Source organism: Lepidochelys kempii, chromosome 1 (genome assembly GCF_965140285.1).
Source record: "Lepidochelys kempii isolate rLepKem1 chromosome 1, rLepKem1.hap1, whole genome shotgun sequence".
NCBI classification, from domain to species: Eukaryota; Metazoa; Chordata; order Testudines; family Cheloniidae; genus Lepidochelys; species Lepidochelys kempii.
Window position 1 is genome coordinate 75,258,456 of NC_136380.1, and position 22,229 is coordinate 75,280,684.

Below are 22,229 nucleotides of genomic sequence, written 5' to 3' on the forward strand. Positions count from 1 at the left end.
GTAAAACATGCCACCTGCTTCTGTCTAAAAGAGAAAATAATTGTTTGGAGAGTGTTTTTGATGGAAATACTGTTAACCTTTTGCTCTTCAGGAGGGTTATGGTATCCACCTGTAAGGAGACCTCTTTAACTGTCTTGTACTGTACTTGTTCTTTTCCCTTACAGTACAAATAAAGTATTTTAACATAAAACCATATATAAAATGACTAAGGTTTGTCATATAGCAGTGATGAACTACTATATTTTCCTTTCCAAATGTTTTTTTCACATTGTTCATGGCACGTCAAGAAAGGGCAAAAGTCACATTATCTTCTGTCACAATCTGACATTAAGATAATTTGAAACAGTATACAAAATTCCACTACCAGTTTTAAACTGCATTAAAAACAAAAAGCAAAATAAAAACCTGGAAACAAACCAACACACACCCCAGACAACTCCCAACTTATTTATAACCAAGACTAAAAATGAGTTTGGTTATTGGAAACATTTCCAATAGCTGCAACTATAACAAAACAAATAATCCTGTATTAAAACCAGTTTATGTAACTACAGGCTGTTGGACAGTGTGCCAACATTTATTCTTCTATCTCTTCCCATGATTTTTTTCAGATCAGATCTGATCTTGTTCACCTATGTTGACTTTATTGTTCTGATTTTTTTCTGTCTTCTAGCCATACTATCTGGTACCTCCAGTCATGGAGGAAGATTCTGTGTAACCCAGTGTTTTCTTTAGAATACTCCAAATGTAACAAAAACTTTGGAAAAAATAACCAACCTGAGATCTGCAATGCAAAAGTAATGCCAAAAGTATCTCTTTTTCCAAGGCTCTGTAACGCTCATTACAGTTAATGCATAAATCTGCAAAGATCAGGATAAGGCTGTTCAACGGGTATGTTTAGTTGATAAATCAGTCATGGATTTTTAAATTTCTATTGTTACCACTGGGACAAAAATACATCCGTATCCCAAATATTAGGATAATTTAGTTTAATAGTTCAGAGCTGAAATATTGATACTCTGAGCCACAGAATCACAGAACGAAAGGATATCAAGAAGTAATCTAGTCCATTCCACCACACTGAGGTAGGATTGAGTTTATCTAGAGTCTGAATTCTCCATGTTTTATTATTGCATTCAGAAACAGAAAGCTGGCAGAGGTGCATATTACTTCTTGTAATTTACTCATCAAGAACCATATTCTACCAGCTTTACTCATGATGAGTAGCACCTTACTCTGAGTGGATTGATTTCAGTGAGAGCTCTCAGTATAATACATACCTTGACCTGAAAAAGGGTAGCAGAGTCAGGCCTCATATAATTGATAAGCGTTTATATCTGTAAGCATGAAGCATTCTAGCCAGCTCCCAGTCTAATCCCTCTCTCTTAGACCATGTTTACATTGTAGCTGCTACAGTAACACAGCTGCAGTGCTTCAGTTGTTCCACTGTGGTACCACAGTAAAGCTACTTCCTAAATCAAGGAAGGGGATTTTCCATCACTGTCATGAATCCACCTCTCCAAGATGCAGGAGCTAGGATGCTAGAAGAACTCTTCTGTTGACCTCAACATACCCAAACTGGAGGTTAGGTTGACCTAACTACAGTGGTCGGAGTGTGACATTTTTCATAGCCCTGAGCACAGTAGCTAGGTTGATCTATTTTCTACTGGCTCACTGCCTAGCTTCTTAGCATCTTTCTGCCATCCAGCCAGAAGGAAGTTTTCTCCACTCGCCTCACAGGGTAGTCCCTGAATCACATGGAGTCCTCCTGCTCCCTGCAGACCCCTCTGCACAATGCTGGGCAGACTCAGTACCTTGCACACTTTCTCAACTGCTTTGGGCTCCTGTTGCAGACACATCAGCCTCCAGGGAGGCACCGTTTGCCATCAGTCCCACCCAGCTCCCTGACTGCAGCCAGGCTTCTGTCACTGAGTGAGAGATCTGCTTCCACATCAGGGGCTCATTGAGACATGTTCAGAACCTCTGAACTCCTCCTCCAGGTTTGAAACCTGCTATGGGGTAGCAGGTACGGCTGATTGCTGTCAGGTTAACAGGTCCTGCAGCAAAGCTAGTCTCCAGGCAGCCCCATCAATACAGCTGGCATGCAGGAGGCTGTCTGATTAACCATACAACCTGATTGGCTGCAGAGGCCAGAAAGCTGGCTGTTAAACCATCACCAACAGCAGCTTGCTGACTTCTCAATGCTCATGCACACCACTGTGCCTTCTCCTGTGTTATCTGGTTCCTGCTGTTTCTGCCTTTCACCCAGCCTTGCCTCTGTCCTGCTCCTGCTGTGAACTCTTCCTTGCCTGCCTGCAAACTCCAGTTCCTGACCTCCACTTTGACACTTAGCTCTGGCTTCTGACCACAGACTCTGGCTTGACCCTTGGCTCTTGTATCCAGTTCCTGCCTTTCAGCTGTGGCTCCTGACTACTGACTATGGCTCTGACCCTGACCACTAGGTTAGGCTGCCCTTGTGCCAATGGCTGACAGATTTGCCCACAGACTCTTATTAATCCCTGCAGGCCCAGTGTGAAGTTGGCACATCCCATCACAACAAAGCAGTATTTTCTACTCCATCCTTCTTGAATTGTGGACACCAGTAGTGGTCACAGTATTCTAGCAGTGGTTGCTAGAGATAAAATAACCTCTCTATTACTATTCAAGATTCTCACGTTTATTCAACCCAGGAGTTCATTAGCTCTTCTGGCCACAGTCACACTGGAAGCTTATATTCAGCTTATTATCTACCATGATCCCTAAGTCTTTTTCAGAGTCACTGCTTTCCAGGACGGAGTTTCTTTTTCCCTAGAGGTATATATTTACATTTAGATGTACTAAACTGCATATTGCTAGCTTGTACCCAGCTTACTAAGCAATCCAGATAACTGTATCAGTGACCTGTCCTCCTCATTATTTACCACTCCCTCAATTTTTGTGTTATCTGTGAACTTTTTCAGTGATGATTTCATGGTTTCTTACAGGCGATTGATAAAGTGCTAAATAGCGTAAGGCCAGGCACTGATCCCTTACGCTTCATAACACTTTGTCAATGTGTTAAGCACAGCCACTTGATAATTAGTATCCGTTTACAATTATGTTTTGAGACCCATGAGTGAACTAGATTTTAATCTGAATATGTGCCATGTTGATTTTAGTTCTTTGTAGTATTTTATAATCAGAATGTCATATGGTACCAAATCAAATACCTTACAGAAGTCCAAATGTTATATCAACACTATTACCTTTATCCACCAAACTCATAATCTCTTCAAGTTAGTTTGACAGGAGCTATTTTCCATAAGCCCATATTGATTGTCATTAATTATGTTAACCTCCTTTAATTCTTTGTCAATCAAGCCCCTTATGAGTTACTCTATTAGCTTGCCTGATAGATGTCAGACTGACAGATGAATAATTGATGTCAGACTGGCAGATGAATAATTATCCAGATAATTCCACTTACCCTTTTAAAATATTGCCACATTAATTTTCTTCCTGTCTTTTGGAACATCCCCGGTGTGCAAGACTTATGGAAAATCAACATTAATGGTCCAGCAAACACCTTAGCCAGCTCTTTTAAAATTCTTGGATGCAAGTTATCCAGACCTGCTGAGCTAACAATGTCTAATTTTAGTAGTTACTGTTTAAAATCCTGCTGAGATGTTTATGGAATGGAAAGAGTGTTATCCTATGATATGACTATATCATCTGTTTTCTTTTTCCAAACACAGAACAGAAATATTTGTTGAACATTTTTGCATTTTCTGCATTATTATTAACTCTACCATTTCCATCTGGTAATGGACCAATGCTATTATTAAGATTCTTTTTTCCTAATATACTTTAAAAACTCTTTACTGTCATTAAATCTGCTGTCCATAGATTTCTCCTTGCGTCTCTGTACTTCCGTTATCAATTTTCTAAAATTCATTGCTATCCACCTCTACTTTGTTCCATTTGTTATATATACACATTAATTTTTTATAGCTGCTTTTACTTCCCCTATACTCCAGGTCATTTTTTTAACCAATAAGGCCTTCTTCCTCAGTTGTGGGATTGTGGCTTTTGGGACATCTAAATTGTTCTTTAAAAATTCCCAATGATCATTCAAATTTTTCTCATTAAATTCTTCCTCCCAGCTGACTTGGCTCATAATTGTTTTTAACATTGTGAAATTAGCCTTTTAAAAAGCAACAAAAATATATATTATTGGTCTGCACTTTATTCTGTTTACATATCTATAACCATCTACTTTAACCATGTTCTCTCAAATTTGGAAAGATATGCCAGTCCTTTCTTGTTGTCCATCAGCACTCATACATCACTGTCCTGAGGTACATTCATGAAAGGAGGAGCTTTCCAGAATGACAGCAACTCCAAGTTGATTACACTCAAAGATCTTACTTTTGGATCCCAAACACCGTTGGCAAACGGTGATCAAAATCCACTCTCATGTGGATGCAAATGATTTAACAAATGATTGAGGTCAAATAAGGAACAGATTTATCTTCCAAAAATCTTTAAAATTTTGATAATATCATCTTTGGAAAGCTGAGAACCAGCTCTTATTTAACTCTGACTTTTAAATTTATGAAGGGGCAAATAATTAATTATATGAATACAACACACTTGCAGTCTTTCTTTTTGACACCACAGGACTTTAAACCTCTGTAAAACACGTTGTGTGCCTACCCTTCTGGAATTTCTAATATAAGGTTGCCAGACTGACTGTGAATCACAGCTATTGTTTCCAGCATAAAGTACCAAAATAAATGTATTTAAATTTATCTTGGGAGATTCTTCCATGGTTACATAGATCACACAGGATTACATAGATCACAATTCATTATTATGAGCTGTTCCATAAAGGCACACAGTGTGGAGATAGACTGCCCCAGGGGGAGGGTCAAGAGGTAGAACACCTCCCATAGCTCATCAGTTGCACTGCAGGGGGAGAATAACTTGCTACAGCCCTTTAAGGGGAACAGCCAGGGTTAAAATTGGGGTGGGGAATTCTTATCTCACCAGCTCAGGAGGAGGGGGATCTGTGAGAGCACTGCTTACCCAAACTAGGGGCAGGGCAGCAGAGGTGCTAGAATGAAGGGTGCTGGGTGTGCTACCATACCCCTTGGCTTGAAGTAGTAATAACAACCCAAATACATGGTTTCTGCCTTCAGTACCCCCGTTATAAAAATTGTTTCAGCACCACCGCACAGCTCCCCACCCTCTGCTTTTAGGAGAGGTGGAATTCTCTGTCTTGCGGTGGTGCTGGAACTGTTTTCATAATTGGGGTGCTGAAATCAAGCCTCAGGGATAAATAAGCAAGTCACCATTCAGCTGTAATAAACAGCTAATAAAAACCTATGGACTGGGCTCTGTCACCCTTACTCACATTGAGTAATACCTTTTCTCAGCAAATAGTTCCATTTAAATTAATAGGACCCCATTGGGTTGAATTCCACAGTGACACTATGATAAATTCTGCTTTATGGTCTGCTTGATGGTCCACATAGAGATGGTTGGCATATAATGATGGCGCAGCTGTGAGCAGCCCAGAAGCAAAGTTATTGCACATGGTGTAAAGTTGATGTCTTGTGATCAGGGAAAAGCTGAATCGAGTTCTGTGCTGATGCCATCACTGGTTTTCCTGGTTCCTGCCTCTACTTGCCTGCACCAAGAGGAGACTGCTCTCAGCACTGACCCTCTCCCCTTTTCCTATCTTTATATTCCTTTTGCAGATCATAAAGCAGAATTTATTATAGTGTCACTGTGGAATTCAGACCAGTGGGGTCCTATAGATTGAAATGGAACTACCTGCTGAGAAATGGTACTGTTCAATGTGAGTAAGGGTGGCACAGCCCGGACCATATGCTTTTATTATCTGTTTATTACAGTTGAATGGTGACTTGCTTACTTATCACTGAGGCTCGATTTGAAAAAGGTGACTAGTAATCAAGAGATTTTTGTATCAAATGCTACAAGTCTTAATACTTCTACTTGCAGAACAGGCTTTGTCTTATTTTAATTTTATTTTCTTTTTAAACATGATAGAAGGGGGAGAACATCCTTTTTTGTTTTGTTTTGGTTTTTTGTGTTTTTGTTTGTTTAAATCTAGAGGCAGCAAATTGAAAGGATGAGTGTTAATCCTGTGTGAGTCTTGGATTACATCAGAACAACAGACTGGGTTTTTAGAATGCCCTTCTTCACCTTGTTGTAAATCTAAAAAGCCAATTTACAGCAACACACAGTTTTAAAAGTTGTTTCAGTAATAGTCAGCAGTCAAAACTATTATAATTTAAATTGACTGCGATGCCCTAGAGAGTACATTTTACAAGACAGCAAAAAATTATTAAAAAACAATATGAGTTAAGGGCTTTCTGCCATTGTGTTGATGTTTCTGAAAAAAATCAGTGGCAATAATGCCTAATAAGGTTGCATGCTGTGGTAAGATTTCACTCAAAAAGTTAACCTGATAGATAAAGACAAGGTCATGGTAATGCTACTTTTCTGTTTGCATGACTATAATCCATCTTTAACAGAATCCCATCCTGTTGTTTCAGCATGTCTCATTTGATGGAAAGCAAGGATCCCTCTGTTGAATTCCAGTGGCAATGATTAGGAGCATCAATTTACTGAGATTTCTCTAAACCTGACATCATACTAGTTTTATAAAACAATAAGTGCTAATTTAATTCATACATCTGACAGCAGAGTGCATGAACACATTTTGGTTTTTGTTCTCTGTGCAATTGTATGAATGCTCTTAACAATTTCTCTTTTCCATGTCACTGTTATGTGGTCATATCAGGTGAGACATAAAGGATCACTAAATCGCAGCCCTACAGGAGAGCCCAAAACTGACATATGAAAGACGACAAGAAGCTCTCACTAGCAGCCTTTAAAAAAAAAAAATCTCTTAAAAATAAAGATGAGGAAGTTTTCCTTCAATCCTCTAAGTTAGTGTAGGGAAATGGAACAAGAACATCTGGGCTTCACTAAGTGACCTTAGCCAAGTATTAACCTACTGGTGCCTCTTTTGCTTACTTATAAAAAGCATAGGGCAAACAAGTTCAGGATGGAGGGGAAAGGGAAATAATTGAAAAGGGATAGAAATTATGTCTTTCCAATAGCAGAGTGGCTTAACCCTTTATTCATGATGGGCGTGTTTAACCACACATGTGAAGCCCTCATTTAGTCCCACTTAGCTTTAAAGAGCTTTCTAAATATTGATTCTCACCTGCTTGGATATCTCCAATAAAATAAAATAACTAACAATGTAAAATTTAAATATGTATCAGCAGCCACTGTACAAGCTCATGCTGGAACCACTGGTCTATGGACATCTAGCCATCGTTACTAAACTTGTCTTCTAATCTACTTCAGTTGTTCATATAGTGGTGACATGAATGAAGTTTGCACCAGTTTTAAGATTTCATGATCGGTTGCAGTAAAATGGATGTAATGACAGTGCTTATTTTTTAGCATAACTGTGATAACCAACTTTTTAATTGTGCTATTAGTGTTGTTAATGGCACAGTGAAATACATTCACTCCCGCACCTCTGGTTTGTTGTCAGTAGATTTGTTTACAATGTGCGAGGCTCAGACATTCAAAAAGAGGGGCAGTACACACTGATGGCTTTGAGGTTTTCACATAGATTCTAACCTTTCTGGTGGTTAAGACAACCTTCCTTCTGTATATCAACACATTGTTTGTATACAGCCTAAGGCTGCTGCTTCTGAAATCAAATTGCAAAACTCCCATTGACTTAAATGGAAACAGGATCCGGTCCCTAATTTGTTTAATTGTGAATTGATAGATCAGAACACCACATTATTGTGTGAGACAAGATGTATGAGGTAATATCTTTTATTGGACCAACTTCTGTTGGTGAGAAACAAGTTTTTGAATTTACATAGAGCTCTTATCTTTGTAAGCTTGAAAGCTTATCTCTCTCACCAACAGAAGTTGGTCCAATAAAAGATATTACCTCACCCACCTTGTCTTTCTAATGTCCTGGGACCAACATGGTTATAAAATCATTGCATATATTACAGTGTGAACAGAGGTAGAAACCTCTGTAATAATCTTAACATGGTTTTATCTTGGGTTTTGTTCTTTTAATTGCTAACCCCTTTTATCAAGTTTGACAAAAAAACACAAACAAGCAGCTCAGTCACGGTAGCTTAATTGTGAAACATGTTCTCAGTCTGATGGAAACTTTTTCTGCAATGTTGAAGTACCCTGCAAAGATTGCATCTCTAGTAGGTAAATTACCTTCTAAATCAGGGTTCTCAACATTTAACAGTTGAGGAGAATCACTTTTTCTATTAAATGTTTTATTGATTGTTCTATTGATTTAATAACAATGTGAGATGTCAGAACAGAATCAAATGGAATTATTTAATCAAAGATTATTACTCAATTATTACAGTATTATACAGAATACCAAAAGAAAAAACATACTTTACCACCCTTTGTAAATGGTGAAGGAAAGGTAGGTTGGTCCCTTCCTCTGTAGCTGGGGGAATACTAGCAGCGTTCAATATCCTAGCTCCTAAAACTTCTTTCCTTTTATAGGGTGAGACACAAATAAATTCCTATGTAGGGAGGGAAAGCTCCTTTCTCACAATTCATTTCACCGTGCTCTGTTTTTGATATCACATGTTATCTAATTACTTATGGGAATTTTTGAGGCATCTCCGTTTATCTGATTGATAAGCTAAATGGATTTATAACTCAGTTATTATTATTAAAACTCCTATTGCAATACACATTTGCTAATGAATTAAAAATGTCAATGGGGTATTTCATAAATCATAAAAAAATCAGTGATAACTAATATTCATTATCAATCACCGAACATAATTGTATTATAAGCATCCATTATTAATTCCCCAGTCCTGCTTATGATAACATACTTCTGTAAACACTTTTCATTAGTTTTGAGGAATCCTTTTTACTGAACATCTGAGCTCTCACAGAGTTAGCGGCAGAGTGATCAATTAGGTACAGCTGAATACTTAATTACTTAATATCTCAGTAAGGCTTAGATACTAAATTCAATTTTAGGACAAAACTTTTTAGCTTCATAGGTACAGTGGACCAATTTTATAGACACACAACATAACAAGGAGTTTGGTTAGCATATAAAATTATGAGAGTTTAACATCCAAAAAATCATAAAAAGTAAATATTTACTAACACATCTAATGAGTCACAGAAGGCCATCAATATTATGCTGAAACATTCGCCTCATGTCCTTGCATCAATGTGTGATGACATTGCACCATGTCAAAACTCTGTATCATCTCATTCTCATGCAGAAAGATAACAAATCATCATCATATCAGCTCTTTTCCCCATCGTGGCTGCTTAAACTGTCTTATTTCATTATATCTTGTGTTAAACTTTATTGCTGTATTATCTAAGCTAAACTTTATACTACACTTTCAGGGTCTGTTTTACAGTTAGCAGTCTGTGTGGTTGATGATACATGTTTTAGGCAGCTTCAGCGGTGCTTCTGTGATTGGTGCTCTGCTCACCCTCTCTGGAACCCAGGCAGAGGAAGAAGAATTTTGATCTGAGCAACCACATGCTTAATCAGATAGCCACAGTGGTGGAGGACGCACTGACTTCCCTATAGTTTTAAGCCACAGAACTGATTGGAAGTTTTCTATCAACATGTTTCTTCTGCAGAAATTAGAGTTTCTGTAAAAATGGAAGTTTTCCATGTGAAAATTTCAATTATGCAGAAATTTTCTGATTATCCCTTAGGAAAATCAGAGTAAAATATTTCATTTTGTGTCAGACTGACTTGATTTGAAACATGTTAGTCTTTTGAGCTGAATGGAAACCTTTCCTTTCATGTTAATTTGACATTAATCTGTGTCCACCTGAGCTACCATGGTGCCTTATGGGAGTTTTAATCCCTGACCCCAATATTCCCATTCTCCTCTATGGACCATGCTTCCAGGCTGGACTACATTTCCTATTATGCACTGCAGTTTCCTTTCTAATTGCACTGTCATAGTACATTGTTAATTTTTTTTTAAAAAAATGGGAGTTTCCTGTAGAATGGCATTTCCAGTTTTTGAACTAAGTCTGTGAGTGAGCCTGTGTTTGGGTTGTTTGGTAAAGGTATAATCTTGTTTTGGGGGTGTCAGAATAAATGAAACACTCTTTCACCCTTTGTGCTTTTTTAAACTACTGTTTTTTTGGTCTGATTAGCAGGTATTATGTCTCTGTCTCTCTCTTTCTTTCTTTCTGAAAAGTATTTCAGATGAGAGTCTAATATCTCTTGAGAAAGCTGGACATAGTGTGGGCCTGTCATATATAAACTTCCACACAGCTATGCCAAAGTGTACCTCAGTACTGGTCTACATGACCATGTTGTCCCAGTTCTAGAATTTCCTGAGCAATACTGCCAATGATGCTATATGGTGTGGTGTTTTTATATATATAAAAAGTCAGATATGAATTTGAAGTATTCAAATTGACACATTTCTATATTATAACTTACATTTTATAGTGCTTTCCATTCAGACATCTCAAAGTGCATCTTATAGGAGGGTAATGATCATCTACATCATCATGGAAATTTTCAGATGAGGAAACCGATCCATAGTTAAGTGACTTGCGCAAGGTAACACAGCAGGTTAATACAGATCTGGGTATAGATGATAGGTCTGCAGACTCCGAGATCCACCCCATAACCACTGGACCATAAAAAAAAAAGAATTTTAGCAATTATATAATCACTTAAATAGTAATAGTAGCCAAATTTTGCATTCTGCAACAGAAGGGACAGCAAAACAGAGAACAATCAGAATATTTAAGCTTTTCATTTTCTCTCAAGAAAAACAAAATGTGAAGAATGATAAAATTCCAATGAGATCAGGAATCTCATTTCAGGAAGCCCAATTAAAGTATACAATTTCACCTTGAAAGAGGTGGAATTTGACTTTTTCTTTCCAAGTAAGTCATTGTCCTTGGCAATGATGGTTTCCTAACAGATAGCCAGTCAAAAGATTAATAGAATTAAAATCTGTGCAGAATAAGCCTGTTCTTGCTGACAGCTAACTTGTTGTTTTCCTCTCTTCCTTTTGGAAGACAGTAAACAGAAACAAAGCCTGCAGCAATACAAAGGAAGCAAGCACATTAAAAGAAGGATTAGCTTCAGGAGGCAATGACAGATGTAAAGTGCTTTGCACACATTGCTATGTGATGTTCAACATATGTTGTCAATTAAAAATTGCTTAAGAAGTATTTAACAAGGCAAATCTAACATACCCCTAGTTTGTAAGAATATATTGAGTTGATGCATCGCTGCTTCTCATTTTTATTTCCCTGTAAGCTAAAGAGAGCACCATTTGCAGCATAATTCCTAAACTAATTTACTGGCTAAAGTTGTGTTATAAAGATGTGTATTGGAAACCTTCATTAATCTACCTTTTTAGTCAGATGCTGATTGGCTAACTTACCACAAAGGGCCTGATCCTCCACTCCCTTACACCACGTAAAACTAGGGTATTGGAGTAAAGACTTATTCCTTATATTTGGAAAAGGGAATCACCACCATCAAGATTTCATAGTATTTGATATATTCTGTACAAAAAAAATCTTATGGTGCTTATTGGGGAAATTGCCACAATAATCAGCTCAGTGTAGCAGGGTCTAAATGAACTCTCCCCTGACAGCTAGTTTGGGAGGGGGAAGAGATTTCGGGAGCAACCTGTATTTACATGAACACACCTACTCTGCATAGATATCTGGCAGAGAGGAGTTGTAGAGCTCCAAGTGAGCAGCTTTGGCTGGTGTTGAGTTACAAATCACTTCAGTATGGAATGCAGGAGTAGTGAAATGTTGTTATCAATGTTGTCTTCATTGTATGACTAAAGGGGAGCAAAACTGTGCTGAGCTTGTCCCAATTGAGGGGTCACCCTCAGCTGAAAGGAACTTGCTAAGTCAGGGGCTTGAATGCCAGACCCCTCTGAAATTAAGAGGGGTGGAGGCAGATGTCCTAGCCAGGTGATGTGGACACTCCCTAAGGGTTCATGGTCTGGTTTAACCTATTCTTCCCTTCTGTTCAAAGATAGAGCTAATCAGGCTTTATTAGGTGACTTTTGTTATTAAAGGGCTCAAATGAGAGTTGACAGCACTTGTGGTGGGGGCAGTGTTTCTGTCTAGTATGCAAAGAGCTGAGAATCACAGAGAGACTGATGTGTTGAGGTCACAGAAGAGAGACAGGTGGCTAGAAACGAACAGCTGGCAAGGCAATTAGCACCTGGTGGGATGGCCAGTGGAGAGGAACCGCGGCTGGAGGGACAACCGGGGGAGAGGAACCACGGCTGGAGGGACAACCGGGGGAGAGGAACCACGGCTGGAGGGACAACCGGGGGAGAGGAACCACGGCTGGCAGGGCTGCCAGGTGGTGAGGAGTAGCGGCTGGCAGAGCGGTCAGCCAGAGCAAGTGCTCAGATTGCGGAACAAGCAAGGTGCCTTCTCCCTGCCTTGGGTAGTGTGTAATTTTCCCAGGTTACCTAGTGGGGGCTCAAGCTGGTTCTGTGTTGTATTGTTGAAGAGGAAACCCTAGATCAGGTTTTCCAAATTTGGTTCGTGGCTTGTTCAGGGTAAGCCCCTGGCGGGCTGCGAGACAATTTGTTTACCTGAGCTTCCGCAGGTATAGCCGCTTGCAGCTCCCAGTGGCCGCAGTTTGCTGTTCCCAGCCAATGGAAGCTGCGGGAAGCGGTGGCTTGGCCTGCACAATGAAGGTTCCCTGTTGCTACTCCTACAACCACTCCTAAAGAGATCTTAGTCCCAGTGACAGCAAGGGTCTTTTTAACCTCTTCTCCTGCGAATTAATGGTATTTGCTTCTCCATGGGATGGTGCTTAGGCAGGGGAGGCCAATCATGAAGTTCCATGATCGGCGGTGGAAGCTGACAGGGGGTCCATGGCAGGTTGTTGGTGGCTGCCTCCTACAAATGGTTGTACAATAATGAGCTTTTTCAGTTCAATTCTATGGCACCACATAGAATAGCCTGGAAGCACCTGTGATGGCATTTTGTTTTCAATTTGAAAAGTGATAGTGCTCAGAAAATAAAACCTTCAGTAGTATCTTCTAAGAACTGTTGTATTTCTTAAACACATAGTGCAGGCTGCTGCATACATCATCTTCCATCAAATGTCAGCCCAACTCCTGAATTCACTGAAAATATGATAAGAGTACTTGAGAGGTATTCAGATGACTCTGAACTGCCTGTGCCCTTAAAATGTGTTGTTGATATGGGAGCTCATACTGAAGTTTTGTGGTGATGGATGTTTAAGTTGAACTATTAACCAAGGAAAATGAAACACACTCAAGCATTATGATATAATTTAATTTAAGGGATCAGCATAGAACAAATTAATTTTCTTCTCCAGAGAGTAGGCAAAAATAAAGAAACTGTTATATCTAGATAGACAGATATAGATATTGCAACTTCTGAAGAATTGTCTATATTTTCTGTCATAATTTTTCTCCTTGTTCACTTTGGGAATAAGTAATTAGCTATCATAAACAAGAAAAAAATACTGATGCATGATCATGATGCTGATCAGAATAAATAGTAACTGTGGTTTGAGCCACACAAATAAGTCACATAGAAAAATATACTCCATAGATTTAGCCTCTGGTTTGCTTTAAAAAAATTCATGAGCAGCTTTATTCAATATACATTTTAGCCAGGTTATTTTTAATCTATGTATTGATCACTGCAAGTTTTCAATACTGGATATTCAAAATTGGAACTACATTGGTTAGTTGCATTGTTCCGATAAACCACATAGAATCATTTGTGTTTCCTGATTGGCGAAGCATGATTTGTATAATCAAGAGGAGAATTTGAAGCCACAGAGGCTTTGAAACTCTCAGTTCAAGGCAGCGGGGTATGGAATAGATAAAAACGATTAGGGAATTGTATTCAGTATTTAAACATTTTTTTTTCCTGGACCACACAGGCCTTGCCGAAGGCATTATTCCTTAAAACAAACAAACAAACAAAAAAAAAAACTTACTCTGAGAATATTAGCTGTGTGCAGAGTTTTAAGTGACACACAAGTGTGTGCGTGTTGTCATAAATGCCATTGTAAAGTCAGATCCTTTCCCCACTCATTTAAACTGATTCTTTGAATTTCAGTTGAAAAGGGGGTGGGTTGGCATAGTTTCCTTTGTCTACTACAAGATCTTCAATGTTCTTAAACAACTGGACTGCCCGATGGTCTTTGGAATTTTTGAACTTCATTAGATTCTCAAGTTTATCAAGATTCCTTTCCACACTACAAACATCTCCAGTATGTTTTTAGGAAAGCATGCCATTTTGATGAATATCTGTATCAAATTAATTATTCAGTATTAGAACTCCATGTTGTATGATTATCTATGTTTATCTTATGATTATCTTTGATGAGAGTCAACAAACATGTGGACAAGGGGGATCCAGTGGACATAGGGTACTTAGATTTCCAGAAAGCCTTTGACAAGGTCCCTCACCAAAGGCTCTTATGTAAATTAACTTGTCACAGGGTAAGAGGGAAGATCCTTTCATGGATTAAGAACTGGTTAAAAGACAGGGAACAAAGGGTAGGAATAAATGGTAAATTTTCAGAATGAAGAGGGGTAACTGGTGCTGTTCCCCAAGGGTCAATCCTAGGACCAATCCTATTCAACTTGTTCATAAATGATCTGGAGAAAGGGGTAAACAGTGCGGTGGCAAAGTTTGCAGATGATACTACACTGCTCAATATAGTTAAGACCAAAGCAGACTGAAGAACTTCAAAAAGATCTCACAAAACGCAGTGATTGGACAACAAAATGGCAAATGAAATTTAATGTGGATAAATGTAAAGTAATGCACATTGGAAAAAAATAACCCCAGGTATACATACAATATGATGGGGGCTAATTTAGCTACAACTAATCAGGAGAAAGATCTTGGAGTTGTCATGGATAGTTCTCTGAAGATATCCATGCAGTGTGCAGCAGCAGTCAAAAAAGCAAATGGGATGTTAGGAATCATTAAAAAAGGGATAGAGAATAAGATGGAAAATATCTTATTGTCCTTATATAAATCCTTGGTATGCCCACATCTTGAATACTGCACACAGATGTGGTCCCCTCATCTCAAAAAAGATATACTGGCCTTTGAAAAGGTTCAGAAAAGGGCAACTAAAATGATTAGGGGTTTGGAACGGGTCCCATATGAGGAGAGATTAAAAAGGCTAGGACTTTTCAGCTTGGAAAAGAAGAGACTAAGGGGGGATAATGTTAGAGGTGTAAAATCATGAGTGGTGTGGAGAAAATGAATAAGGAAAAGTTATGTACTTGTTCCCATAATATAAGAACTAGGGGCCACCAAATGAAATTAATGGGTAGTAAGTTTAAAACAAATAAAAGGAAGGTCGTCTTCTTCACTCAGTGCACAGTCAACCTGTGAAACTCCTTTCCTGAGGAGGTTGTGAAGGCTAGGACTATAACAGGGTTTGACAGAGAACTGGATAAATTCATGGAGTTAAGTCCATTAATGGCTATTAGCCAGGATGGATAAGGAATGGTGTCCCTAGCCTCTGTTTGTCAGAGGGTGGAGCTGGATGGCAGGAGAGAGATCACTAGATCATTACCTGTTACGTTCATTCCCTCTGGGGCATGTAGCATTGGCCACTGTCAGTAGACAGGATACTGGGCTGGATGGACCTTTGATCTGACCCAGTATGGCCATTCTTATGTTCTATCTCCAGTGTTAGTTTATGAAACTAAATGGTCAAATTCATCAATGTCAATTTTCAGAGTAGCAGCCGTGTTAGTCTATATTCGCAAAAAGAAAAGGGGTACTTGTGACACCTTAGAGACTAACCAATTTATTTGAGCATAAGCTTTTGTGAGCTACAGCTCACTTCATCGGATGCATAAAGTGGAAAATGTCAATGTCAATGGAGCTATGCCCACTTACTCCACGACCAAAGATTTGATATCTTCCAAAAATGTACCAAAGAAGCCATTTTGGCTTCCTTGCTGCTGTCTGAATCTATCTTTTCTTTCTTCCTTGTCTTAAATGCTGATATGACTAAACCTAGTATAATAGCCAAAATGATTATTTTTGTAATATGTTCAGGTACCAGGACACTACCCTCTACCTAAGCTTAGTTTCACCGTTTTTACTCTTCTGCTCTTCTCACTAACTCAGTCCAGATTCATCACTCTTATCATGGGGAAGCAAAAATGGCTTCAACGGGTTTGTTACATGCCTACTTTAGCGAGGGAATCCTTGCTGGAGAGATGTGTAATGTTGGTATTTTTCAGAGTATTAGCTGTGTTTGTCTGCATCCGCAAAAAGAACAGGAGTACTTGTGGCACCTTAGAGACAAACTAATTTATTTGAGCATAAGCTTTCATGAGCTACATCTCATTTGATCGGATGCATGCAGTGGAAAATACAGTAGGAAGATTTTATATATACAGAGAACATGAAACAATGGGTGTTACCATACACAATGTAAGGAAAGTGATCAGGTAAGGTGAGTTATTACCAGCAAGAGAAAAAAAAAAACCTTTTGTTGTGATAATCAAGATAGGCCATTTCCAGCATTTGACAAGAATGTGTGAAGAACACATTTGGTGGGGGGGAGGGATAAACATGGGAAAATAGTTTTACTTTGTGTAATGACACATCCACTCCCAGTCTTTATTCAAGCCTAAGTTAATGATGTCCAGTTTGCAAATTAATTCCAATTCAGCAGTCTCTCATTTGGAGTCTGTTTTTGAAATTTTTTTATTGTAATATTGAGACTTTTTAGGTTTCTAATCGAGTGATGAGAGAGATTGAAGTATTCTCTGACTGTTTTTTGAATATTATAATTCTTGACGTCTGATTTGTGTCCATTTATTCTTTTACATAGAGACTGTCCAGTTTGGCCAATGTACATGGCAGAGGGGTATTGCTGGCACATGATGGCATATATCAGTTGGTAGATGTGCAGGTGAATAGGTTGGAATATGAACAAGAGCCTGCTAGGCAGCTCTCCAACACCACATTCTACAAGTGATTGCCCTCTGATCCCACTGAGGGTTACCAAAATAATCTATACCATCTGCTCAAGGAACTCTCTGAAAAAGAGCAAATCTGCACGGACACACCCCTCGAACCCCAAGCAGCGGTATTCTATCTGCTACCCAAGATCCATAAACCTGGAAATCTTTGATGCCTCATCATCTCCGGCATTGGCACCATTTTTATTTTTCGTTACTAGTCAGTTGACATCACTGGATTACATGGCAATAATTGAAGGCAAAATTTGCTCCTTATTATTACCTCTTGCTTCTTGCCCTTCCCCGCTTTTCCCTGTATTTCCTCTTCTCATTTTCTCTTCTATCTGGGGCTTTTCTCTTATTTCTCCTCTTTTTAAAATAATGATCTATTTCTTCCTTTGCAGGCCAGAGCAGTGCCCTCCTTCTCTTTTTTCTGTCCTCCCCTCACCCACTGTTCTTTACTCTCTCACTGTCCCTATTCTGTTATCACTCCTCAGCTTTTCATCCATTCTGTTTCTTGTCTTTTTGCTCCCTTCTCATCACAATTAAGTTATGGAATGTTCCGAAGTTTTAAGGTCAAAAGCCATTACAAATTGGGAAACACTGAGTTCCAGCTAAGTGGTTACAAATATAAAGGTGAATTGAGAAGTTTTTTTTAGAAAGAGAGAAATATTAGGCTCTCTCTAACACTTATTTATAGATTTAGTATACTTTTCATAAATAAGAGAGAACAAATGGGAAAAAAAACGTATTTGCATAGGAGGTTTAGGTCTAAGACTTCATATCACTTACCCAATGATCAGAGAAGAGAAAGAGACCAGAAACCAAAATAAATTGGATGCAAGTAGGATTTTGCAAGCAAGTCTTCAGTTCAACAGGTCAGAAATGGAGGTGTCCAAAAATAAGAATAATGATCAAATTCAGATTCCAGTTGGTTTAAAACAAAATAAAAAGGCAATATCCCTTTCTTTGCAACATTATCTCTTAATGTGGGACACAATAGTTAAGATATAAATGTAATCAGCCAGAGAGGAAAGATAATAAAATGCTTAATTAGGCCACCAGGAAATAAATAAAAACAATTTCAAATTAATTATTAATTTGTAGAAACATTTCATTTAAAAGCTTTGTCTTTAGACACAGTTCCAGCAAAAAAAAAAAAAAAAAAAAAGTTAAAAATAGTAGATTACTGCATTTCAATTTAAAAAGCAATAACTGTTTTAAACTGTTCTTATTTAATCTGGGCAGGTAATGAGAGAGAGAAGGTAAGCGTTTTATGTAGCTGCTACCATACTATGCCACATAATGTAATTTAATAAGTGACATTTATCATTAAACATTCAACAAGGTTTCTAGAATAACCTGAAAAAATAATTTCATTTCTGTTTTGTTGTTCAAGTTTTTAAGCTGAGTCCCAGTTATTTCTTAAAACGAAAATATTAACTTCATCTGTCAAAGAACAGCAACAACATATAAATTGGCATTAACAGCTGTCTTCCTGCTTTTGATGTAATGACAACTGCCATTAAAATTTCAATTAAAATATAAAATACTTTATTTAAAAACAGCTTCTGTCCTATGCAACTTAAAAACTGGCTTAGATGGTAGTAAGAAAATGTTAAAAATAAAATGCATTCCTTTGATGGCAATCTGTTGTAGCATTCTAAGCTCTGTGCAGATATAACGTCCAAGCAGTACATCTTGATTTAAAATAAAACATGTCTATTTAAATTAAAAGAAACCAGGATAGATTTTCTTTTACAAGTTTAGGGCCAAATTTTCTGCCTCCTCTCTTTCCTCTCCTCAGAGCACATGTCTCCATTGTATAGTAAGTGAGCTTCTAAAATCTCCCCTGTTTTGGTTATTTTAATCTCAATTTTTTATCATCCAAAGAGCCAGAGAGTAGGTGTTCTGATACTATGATGATAAATAAGCTTGGTAGAAATGCCTAGCTAGAAAGAGCCATGTGTTGTCCATATTTACAGTAGCAGATCTCCAAAAGCATAGAGGCTCTATCCCCAGCTGTGCTGCTCCTCAAACATCCCCACCCTTCCAGCATAGGGGCAGTGAGAAGGTAGGTCAATTCCAGAGGTGAAAGTAAGCTGGTACAGTGTACTGGCAAGAACCAGTACATAGACCATACTGGCAGGGGGGCAGCTTCCACAGGCCAGCAATTTAAAAAGGGCCCTGAACTCCCGGCAGTGGCTGGAGGCCCTGACCCTTTAAATTGCCACCAGAGCCCCATGGTAGCAGTATCTGCAGCAGCGGCTGGGAGCTCTGGTGGTGATTTAAAGGGCCACGGCTCTGGCTGCCACCGCAGCTACCACTACCATGGGGCTCAGGTGATGATTTAAAGGGTCCGGGACTCCCAGCTGCTGCTACCGCAGCTGGAGCCCTGTGCCCTTTAAATTGGCACTGGAGCCTGCGGATAGCAGGGCGATTAAAAGGCCTGCCCCTTCTGCCCAAGGCCCCGCCCCTTCTGCCCAAGGCCCCAGCTCTGTGTACCTGTAAGTCCCTTCAGTTACTTTCACCCCTGGTCAGTGGAGAGGTCCACTACACTAATCCTCCACTGGCATAGGATCCCTTAAGGGCCTTATGTTAGTGGTGCTTCTTACAGCTGTTTGGCAACAGCTTTCAGTGCCTTGAGGCTGGAGCCAGTTCTGAGAACGGCAAAGTCATTACCAGCACTCTAGAGTTCCCCCATTTACCCCAGAATTTACTCTGTCCCAGCAGAGAATTTGACCCTGTGAGTTGCATTTTGAAAGTTGTCTGGGAATCAGTGATGGGTATAAGGGCACTACTTCTTCCTCAGCTGCCTTTGTGCAGGTTAGGTATGCTCTGAAGGTATGTCTACACTGTAATAAAAGCCACATGACATGGCTGTAGCTAGCGCTGGTCAGGTGACCAGACAGCAAGTGTGAAAAATTGGACTAGGGTGGGGAGTAATAGGCATCTATATAAGACAAAGCCCCAAATACTGGGACTGTCCCTATAAAATCATGACATCTGGTCATCCTAGCTGACTTGAGCTTACAGGGCTCAGGGTGCTGAGTTAAAAATTACAGTGTAGATACCCTGAGAATGCAGATCAGGAAAAATACACAGAGGAATGCCTACTTTAAAATCCCACCAGTGCTTCAGTGCCAAGCAGCCTAGAACAGTCAGATTTAGACAGCTTTGAGCATGTTCACCAACAGAAATTTAGGTGCCTACAGAGTGAGGTGGCAACTGAGCAGGGGGTTTTGCGGATCTAAATTTTGGACTTAGGCACCTAAAACTCTTTGTGGATCTAGCCCAGGTTGTCCTGCTCAAGTGCTCAGTCTCACTTCCCCATATGTTTGGCTTTCATATGCAAATGCTTAGCATGTGGAGTTTTGGTGGGCAGAAAGGTTGGCTGTCTTCTGTTTTAGAAGGGGAGACCTGCTGTTTAAGCAGCAGTTTCCAGACAACCTCTGGCAGGATCGGCAACCTCTGGCACCGGGCTGGGGTGGTTTGTTTACCTGCCACTTTCCGCAGCACAATTGGCCTGGAACGGCGAACTGCGGCCAGTGCGATTGGCCAAACCTGTAGACGTGGCAGGTAAACAAACTGGTCCAGCCTGGCAGGGGGCTTACCCTGGCAAGCTGCACGCCAGAGGTTGCTGATCCCTGCAGTAGTTGAAAGGTGGTGAGGATATGGAAGAAAGTTAGGGTTGGTGTGGGAAGCTTAACTTGAAATTCCTTAGTTTAACCTACTTAATGTTTTTGTTTCTATACTATAAAATTCCAATAACCTTTTTTAATGTTAACTATATTCTCAACTCTAACAAACTCTCACTGAAGTATTTCGTCTGGGAATTATTATATTGGTAAAAATACAGTAGGTAATAAATGTTCTCCTAAAGTTTTATTGACCTGGCATCTGCAGCAACTCTCTCTGGTAGAGAGTGAATTGAAGGATCCTCCAAAGTGGAATTCTTCTGTAATACACAGTTAATCAAATGATTGATGGACATGTAGTCACTTAGTGAGAATTTATTACTAGAGCAATATTCTTGATCCCATATTAATACTGGAAAACTCACTGCTCATGCATCTATTTTAAGTAGTTCTATACACCCAAAGAAAGTATAATAATGTAAACATAATTGGACTCTGACTTATGTGAAAGCAGTACTCTCCAATTTGGAATTGTTGCCATATTGTTGTTGTTGGATTCTTTTGCTTTGTGATAGCAGGAGATGACAAAAGAGGACAAAGAATGAATGCAAAAAGGGAAAGCCAGCCCCTCAGTGAACAAGACAGAGATAGGCAGCTCTTGTATACAACTTCATCAGAACTCATCAGTTGGTGCTAATAGTGTCACAGTATTTCTTCTGTCATCCTATGCAAGGCAACTGACTGCTGCCTCTTTGGTGAATGCATGTGTATTGCATTTTGAATTTATTTGTTGCTGAATATATTCTTCAGTTATTATTAAGGCTCTGCTGGCTTTGATCAATAAAGGGGGAATCCCTCTGCTGGTATTTTTAAAGCCAGTTTTCAGATACTTTAACTTGGATGCCAGGAAGTAGCGGCAAATTTTAAATGTTTTCTTTTTCCTGACCAGTGCACAGCCATTACTCCAGCAACCAAATACAAGTTGAATGCATTTGTCTGGGTAATAAAATAAATCAGAGGCTTTGGGAATGACACAACCTGTCCCTCAGCAATGGGAAGCTTCTGTTATTTTGGGGCCAAGCACTTGTTCTTTTTAAAAAAATTCTGCTATTAACATTTTTCTGTTTCCTTTAACCTAAAAGCTTCTTTCCCCTTGCTGTTCAAATATATATTTCAAGCACCAGCTTATCAGCTGGTGACTTTGAACCTGCAGTAACTATGGACATTAAATTGCACTGGTAGAAAACCAGCTGTGATAACAGAAAAGGAGCCGTGGGTTTAGAGACTCTCAGGAAAGATTGGGACACAGCTTTCCCATGACAAAGGTGTTCAGAGAACATGACAATGCAAAAACAAAACTTTGGTAACCATCAGTCTGGTTTTGATTTACCTTTGTGTTGTGAAAGAACCAGGCATGCCACCTGTACAAGGTCATGTGGAAGCAGCTGGATGCAAGCCAGGCTGGCTTCTGAAGGATTAATGTACCAGGCACATACATTGAAGCTGGCTTTAACAATACCACTTC

General features: G+C 39.2%; 1 long non-coding RNA gene across 1 annotated transcript in view; it reads right to left on the reverse strand.

Moving 5' to 3' along the window:
* Positions 1–10,548: 10,548 nt before the first annotated feature.
* The window catches only part of LOC140903793 (uncharacterized), a 173,356-nt gene continuing 161,675 nt past the window's right edge, over positions 10,549–22,229 (reverse strand). Inside the window, exon 3 of the long non-coding RNA XR_012156343.1 lies at positions 10,549–10,721. This is a non-coding gene — a long non-coding RNA (uncharacterized LOC140903793). The remainder of the gene's footprint in view (positions 10,722–22,229) is intronic.